Source organism: Myotis lucifugus, unplaced genomic scaffold, assembly GCF_000147115.1.
Source record: "Myotis lucifugus unplaced genomic scaffold, Myoluc2.0 scaffold_6904, whole genome shotgun sequence".
NCBI classification, from domain to species: Eukaryota; Metazoa; Chordata; class Mammalia; order Chiroptera; family Vespertilionidae; genus Myotis; species Myotis lucifugus.
The window spans coordinates 1-8,137 of record NW_005877952.1 but is presented as its reverse complement, the minus strand read 5'-3'; the positions used below and the strand labels follow the sequence as shown (position 1 = coordinate 8,137).

General features: G+C 54.0%; 1 pseudogene; it reads left to right on the top strand.

The window, feature by feature from the left end:
- Window positions 1-5,012: 5,012 nt before the first annotated feature.
- Window positions 5,013-6,376, top strand: LOC102440904 (annotated as a pseudogene).
- Window positions 6,377-8,137: the final 1,761 nt, after the last annotated feature.

Below are 8,137 nucleotides of genomic sequence, written 5' to 3'. Positions count from 1 at the left end.
CTGATGAAACGACAATCGCGCCCTCAGCCGCAGCCGCTTTGCGCGGCGCAACCTCACACGCACGCGTACCTTTAAATTTTCCACACTGCGCCTCCGCTGAGCGTCGGAATGCTGTTGTTTTTGCTTCTAGTTGAAGAGACTCTCCTCAGCCAGCCTTCCCGTGGTTCTGGGTGATGTCCGTTCCGTCTTTTAGTTGTATTTTTGAAGTGGTTGTTCGAGGCAGCAAACTCCGGTGTTTACCTATGCCGCCATCTTGGTTTCTCCTCGAGAACACATTTCTTATTCCAGTTATGGAAATACTGACCATGATAAATCCTACCCGTAACCCTCACCCTCACCCTCACCCTCACCGTCACCCTAAATCTAACCCCTAACAGTCCCAAACCTCACCCTCACCCTCACACTCAGCCTAAACACTCACCCTCACCCTCACCTTAACACCCTAAACCTAAACTTAACAACCCCATCCCTAACCCTAACAACCCTAACCCTCACTCTAACCCTAACCCAAACCTGACCCTGACCCTGACAATAAACCTAACACTAACCCTGAAACTGACCATTACCATGACACTTACGCTGACCCTGGATCTATACCTGACCCTGACCCTGACTCTGACCCTGATCCTGATCCCCACACTAACCCTGTCACTGACCCTAAACCTAACCCTGATGGTGACCCTAAGCTGACCCTGACAATAAACCTAACACTAATCCTGACCCTGACCCTGACTCTAAACCTGACCTGACCCTTACACTCACCTTTACCCTGACCCTGACCCTAGATCTGATCTCCTGGAGTCCAACACCTGGGTTTTCCAGGAAGACCCCGAGGGCGTCCTGGAAGTTGAAGGGGGACTGGAACTATTTTTCTTGGGGGGTGGGGTGTGACTGAGGACCAACCGAGTGGACATACCCAGAATACCTTTTGTGGAACAGGGCCCTTGAAACCCCAGGGTCTCTGAGCCTAAATGAGGCGAGTACTCCAGGGACAACAAGGGCGGATTCATTTTCTCTTTTTTTTTGTTTTATTATTTTTGGAATTGAATGTGTTGGGGGAGACATCCGTTAATAAAACGAAATGTAATGCAATAGGATAAAATGGAAGGTGTCAATACATAAGAAGCTTTGTTTTGTGGATAAAACGGGTCCGCATGCTAACCTGACCCACTCCCGGAAAGCCAGGCCTGGCCTTGCAAACTCAGACAACTAACGTGATCAACCAGGATGTTCTGAAATTAAAAACTTTTTAAAGTAGAAAGCAGGGTATAGTGAGTGGGTACTCACGCCCTAGGCCGGGTGTCTTCCCCCAGAGAGATCATCTTTGAACTTACTGGTATCTGAGCCTATTGTTTTTCTATGCCTCTAGGATCACATGAATTTGGACTCATGAATGCCATAGTAACAAGTCACTTTCCTTTTTCCAATGCCCTCAGGGCACAGCCCAAGGTCCCAGGGTAGAGACCACAAATTCCCTCATTCCTAGTGATATATATATATATATATATATATATATATATATATATATATAAATATATAAAAAATATATATTTTATCTATCTATCTATATATATATATATATATATATATATTTTTAAAAAGTAAGGGACACATGAATAAACAAGTGGAAAATCAATTTTCTCCCTCTCCCTCTCCCTCTCCCTTCCTCTCTCTTTTTAAACAGCAACAGAAAAATGGCCCTAACAGCTTTGGCTCAGTGCTTAGAGTGTCACCTGTGGACCTCGAAGCCTCCCGGGTTCGATTCGGGTCAAGGGCACATGCCTGGGTTGCGGGGTAGATCCCCAGTGTGGGTCTGCAGGATGCAGCTGACCAGTGATTCTCTCTCATCGTGGATGTTCTATCGCTCTCTTCCTCGCCCTTCCTCTCTGAAATCAATAAAGATATATTTTAAAACACACACACACACACACACACCAAAAACACAAAGGTATTGATCCACCTCCGTATAGTAAAAAGTGTACTTGTACAATGTTTTGGACTTGCATTTTGTGCTATCCAAACGGGGAAGTTAACATGCCGGATTTGGGGTGGCGGGGAGAGTATAAAAGAGAGGGATTGACCTTTGCCGTTTCAAAATGGCAGCTGCCGCCCTAACTGGTTTGGCTCAGTGGACAGAGCACCATCCTGCGGACTAAAGGGTCCCAGGTTCGATTCCGGTCAAGGGCATATTCCTTGGTTGTGCGCACATCCCCAGTAGGAGGTGTGCACAAGGCAGCTGATTGAGGTTTCTCTATCTCTGAGGTTTCTAATTTTCTATCCCTCTCCCTTCCACTCTGTTAAAAAATCAATCAATAATATTTAAGAAACAAAATGGCGGCGGCCAAGTTACTGGAGCCAAAGAGCGGGAAGTATGCCACGGTCACCCACATCACGGGACAGTGCATGAATACTAAGGTAGAGATCCACCTCATGCGCCGAATCCACCTTTCCAGATGGTGACATCATCCGCAACTTCAAGGAACTCTCCAGCGTGGTCCAATTGATTGACAAGCAGATGATCTGGGATCAGCAGCAGCAGCAGCAGCAGCAGCAAGAACACGGGACTGAGGAGAGCCAGGGCCATGGCTGGCAGGGCCCAGCCCAGCCCAGCGTCAAGGAGTCCAGGGCTGCAGCTTCAGAGGAGTAGCCTGTTCCATTTGTTCTGCGTGTAGGCGTGGGCTCAAGAAATCCGTTAAAAAAAAAAATCTCTGTAGAAATGACATTGATACAGCAGCGCAGGGGAGTTGGCCTTCTGTGTGCCACATTTCCAGCGCCCGAACCTGCAGCATGTGTTTCTATAGCGTGGAAACATATTACTGTTAACTTACCTACCTTCGTCTTCGCCAGGCACCGCTCTGGAGTCTCCATCCTGTTCAATGAGAACCACTTCGTGTTCATCTGGCTGGAGACAAAATATTTCATCCTGTTTGGCAGAGTCCAGAACACCTTCCAGAATGTGGAGGCACCATCCCCGCAGGCCTTCCTGGAGATGCTCTTGAACATACAGTCCGGACCTCTAGGGAGGAGCAGCTTGCATGCACTTTGAAGATTTGACCTTCTGACCTGGTTTAAAACACACACACACACACACACAAACACACACACAATAAACCTCTTTTTAAAATTGAAAAAAAAATCTCATTTAAAAAAAAAAACTCCTTAGAAATGACATTGATACAACCTTTCAATGCGTAGACTCTTAGGCAAGCCCATGTAGCCAGGCCCGGACTTGGTCCTTTGGCGGGGGCCTGACCATTCATCCAGAGAGGGAGTCGTGGGGCTGGGGGGGGCGGGAGGGGGGTATAGACCACATGGCCCAGCCCAAGCAAGGCTTAGAGCCCGTCCCGCCCTCTGCTGGTCGAGTAGCGCTAATTCAGGTCACCCTCGTGCAGCCACCTCTGGGGAAGGCAGAAACAGGTGCCTGTACTTGACCTGAGGGGGGAAGGACAATCAGGGGGCGCGCGGTCTACGAGAAGGCAGGGGCTGAAGGACGCTCATGGATGCCAATGGACCATTCAGATCCAGAAGTGTCCGTGCGTGACTGCGGACGTAAACACACAGACAAGCACACGCCTCACTCAGACCCTGCTCCCAAGGGCCCCACAGACACAGGGACTAGTCATGCCCTCCCTCGGTAGGGGTAATCTGTTTGACTGCAGGCAGATGGCATTCTCTCCCTAGGCCCCCACTCTTCACCCAGTTCAGAAGGAAACCCTCGCCCTGGCCCTCAACTTCTTCAACTGCAGCTTCCGGTCTTCCTGATAACTGACGGTTCATGCAAATCAATTTCACCTGCCTCAGCCTCAGTTTCCTCTTCCAGAGATGGAGTAATGTAACCTGCAAGGTGTCCCTGCTCCCACCACACTGGAAGCCCTCAGGTGCCATTGGCACCTGGGTGTCCCCCCCACCCCCAAGGGAGGGGCCAAACCCTAAGCTGCTTTCTGTTGGGAGATGCCTCCAGGGATATGCCTATAGGGGTTTGGGGGTGTGGGGTGGGGAGTGGGGGGGGAACATTTCACAGAAATGCAGTAAACACAAACACGCACACATGCAACTGGGGTACATCTACACACAGTGGAATACTACGCTGCGTTAAAAAAAAGTAGGAAGAAAAAGGAAGGAATTCTTGCCAGCGTGTATGGAACTGGAGAGCATTATGCTAAGTGAAATTAGCCAGTCAGAGCAAAATGAATAGCACATGCTCTCACTCATTTGTGAAATATAGAGAACAACATAGACTGACGAACAGGGACAGATCCATACACATCTAGACCAGCACTCTCTGATGGGGCTGTTTGACTGCTGGTGGCCTCTGGCGTCCTGGGCACAGAGCTAAGATCCAAAAGCATACAAGTTTTATTCACATCCACCTCAGCCTCTGCCTCCCATGACCTCCAAGGCCCCGCTACGTTCGGTGTGTTTGCGTCTCGGGTCCCCCCTCCCCCTCCCTTCGAATGCCAATGGGACCGACGTTTGCAACGGTTCGTTGCCGAGAGATAGAATCAATTGCAATGCATGAAGAGAAATGAGCGCAGAAATAAGAAAAAAGAACATAAAGTAAAATAACCCCCCCACCCCCAACACTCTTCACGGGTCCCGGGTCGGAGGAGCCTGTCCAAGAGGCGCTGGTCAAGCACCCGGGGCATGGCAGCCACGTTCAGGAGAACCTTTCCTTGAGATGCGCCACCTGCCCCACCCTAAAGTTGGCGTCACCCAAACTGTGACGCTTCATTCCTGGGAGCGGCTGATTGGTGGGTCTCTCTGGCTCCTCCCACCACGCGCTGGGGCTATCATATAAAAGAAGGGCAGCAGCGCAGCGCAGGGTCTATCATTCGCAGACCTTCTCAGCCCTGGGCGCGTCTGAACGCTCTCCATCCACACCTTTGGGAATCCCTGGGCCTGGCCCCCAGCATCTGGTGCCCGCTCAGGAACAGCTCCAATGCCGCGCGGGAAATGAAGGGCCCGCCTGCTTACCGCATGGGCTCGACCCGAGGCCGATTCCGGGCCCCGCCATGGCCGACAAAGTCCACATGTCTCTGGACGACATCATTAGGCTGAACCGGAGCCAGCGGGGCGGCGGCGGCCGCGGCGGAGGCAGGGACCGAGGCCGGGACCTAGGCCCGGCCGGCTCCCAGGGAGGCCGCAGTGGCGGAGGCAAACCGCCGCACCAGTGAGCCAGGGCGGCGGGCCCTTCCGCAACCGGGCGGCCCTCCGCCGAGGCAGGAACCGGCCGGCGCCCTACAGCAGGCCGAGACAGCTTCCGGACGAGTGGCAACACGACCGATTCCTCAGGGGCGCCGTCCTGGTGACCGGGGGGAAGCTGCTTCTGTCCACCCTGGCCTTCGGAGTGTCCGACACGGACGTGCAGCAGCTGTTTGCGGAGTTCGGGCCTCTGAAGAAGGCTGGTGTCCACTACGACCGCTCTGGCTGCAGCCTGGGAACAGCCCACGTGCACTTTGAGCGCAAGGCAGAAGCCCTGGAAGCCATGAAACAGTACACCGGCGTCCCTTTGGATGGCCGTCCCCTCAACATCCAGCTCGTCACCTCACAGATACACACGAAGCGCAGGCCGGTACTGAGTGTCCACTGAGGCGGGGTGACTACACACGGAGGATCTGGAGGCTTTGGCTGCGGCACGCGGGGTCACGCATGCGGAGGCAGCCGGGATACAGGGAGGCTCACCCGACGCAATTCGAAGCAACAGGTCTCTGCGGAGGAATTGGACGCCCAGCTGGACGCTTACAACGCGATGAGGGCCACCAAAAAGTTGGACGCCCAGCTGAGCACTTGCAGCGGGATGAGGGGCACCAAAAAGTTGGACGCCCAGCTGAGCACTGGCAGCAGGATGAGGGGCACCGAGGAAATGGACGCCCAGTTGGCCGCTTACAACGCGATGAGGGGCGCCAAAATGTTGGACGCCCAGGTGAGCACTGGCAGCGGGATGAGGGGCACCAAAAAGTTGGACGCCCAGCTGAGCACTGGCAGCGGGATGAGGGGCACCAAAATGTTGGACGCCCAGCTGAGCACTGGCAACGGGATGAGGGACACCAAGGAGTTGGTCGCCCAGCTGGACGCTTCCATTGCGATGAGGGGCACCAAAAAGTTGGACGCCCAGCTGAGCAATGGCAGCGGGATGAGGGGCACCAAAAAGTTAGATGCCCAGCTGAGCACTGGATGCGGGATGAGGGGCATGAAGGAGTTGGACGCCCAGCTGGACGCTTACAATGCGATCAGGGGCAACAAAAAGTTGGACTCCCAGAAGGACCCTTACAACTCGATGAGGGGCACCGAGGAGTTGGACGACCTGCTGGATGCTTACGACACGGTGATGGACACCGAGGAGTTGGACGCCCAGCCGACAATTACAACGCGATGAGGGGCACTGAACAGTTGCACGCCCAGAAGGGCGCTGAAAACTGGATGAGGAGCACTGAGCTGTTGGACGCCCAGCTGGACAATTACAAAGCAATGAGGGGCCCCAAGCAGCTGGACGCCAAGCAGGACGCTAAAAACGGGATAAGGGACACCGCGGATTTGGACGCCCTACTGGACACTTACCACGCGATGAGGGACACCGAGGACTTGGACGGCCAGATGGACGCCGAGGAGGTGGACGCCCTGCTGGACGAGGACGATGTGATGATGGACACCAGCTAAAGCACCAGCAAGTCAGTGTGCGCGAGGATGGCCAGGGACCTGGGGCCAATGATGGAGTTGTTTCTTCTGTTTGGAAATAGGATTTAAAACTCCTAGAAAGATTTTTCGTTAACTTTTATTTTATTGAATAACTCTGAAAAAGATCTGTTTTGTACCGCGGCATTTTGGGGATTCATTTTACCGGTTGCTGTTTTCACCTTGGCCATAATCACTCGAAAATATGTGGGAAAAACAAACAAACAAACAAACAAACAAAATAAGTCGTCCCCTCCGATAAAACAACAACAACAACAACAACAACAAAAAACGCTCCTCAGAAAAAAACGTTGATCCCGCCTTTGAAATTTCTGAGGCTTTGGCAATCCCAGGTGGTCAGGTCCTGGACTTGGTCTCTGGGCAGGGGCCTGACCATCCATTCACAGAGTGAGCGGGGTGGGGGGAGGGTTGCGGGAGGGGGGTGGTTGGTGTGGGGGTGGGTGTGGGCGGGTGTGGATCAGATGGACAGGCCAGGACATAATCTTTGGCTGTGGATTACAGAATTTGGGTGGACTGGCGCAGGGGCCAAGGAGCCCGTCCCGCCCTCTGCTGGTCGAGAAGCGTCAATGCAAGCCCCCCTCCTGCAACCTACTGTGGGGCAAGCACAGACAGGTGACTGGACTTCCCCATTTGTGGCTAGACCTGAGGCGGGAAGGACATGCAGGGAGCGTTGTCTTTGAGAAGGCAGGGGCCGAAGGGTGTTCATGGATGGCGACGGACCGTTCAAAGCGAGGAGTGTCCGTGGAGGATTGCGGCTGGACACGCACAGATGCTCGCGCTGGCGCGCGCGCACACATACTCCCACACCCACACCCACACCCACACCCACACCCACACCCACACCCACACACCTATCCCGCCCGCCTTCCCCCGCGTCCCCCCGCGTCCCCCGGCCACACACACACACACACACACACACACACACACACACACGGGAGCACAAGTTCCGCTAACAAGATATCTGCCGAGTGAGGCACGCCTAGGAGATTTTCCGTGGCTTTGTTTCCTTTTGGCCCGTCCTGGGCCCACCGCAGCCCGTCTAAGTATGTATTGTCCCCTCTTCAACCGACAAAAAATGGCGATGCCGTCCCGCAAGGCGTGGAGGCGGAGCCCTGCGGGCCTCCTTGGGCACCTGCCCAGTCTCCCAAGTCCTCCCCAAGCCCCGTGAATCGCTAGGGCGCGCCAGTGGCGCCCTCTACTGGTCCTGGATCGCCAATGCAAGCCTCCTCCCCTAAACTTGAGGGCCAACCAACCGGTGACGTTTTCAGTCCTGGGGGCGGCTGATTGGTCGAGCGGGCTGCTGATTTGGCTCCTCCCACCAGCTCTGGGGCTATAAAAGAAAGCAGGGCCTTCTTTGCAGAGCTTCTCAGCCCTAGGCTTGTGGTCGTGGTCGTCGTCCTCGTTCTCCAAGGGAGGAGCTTTCAGGAGAGAGGTCTCGCCAAGA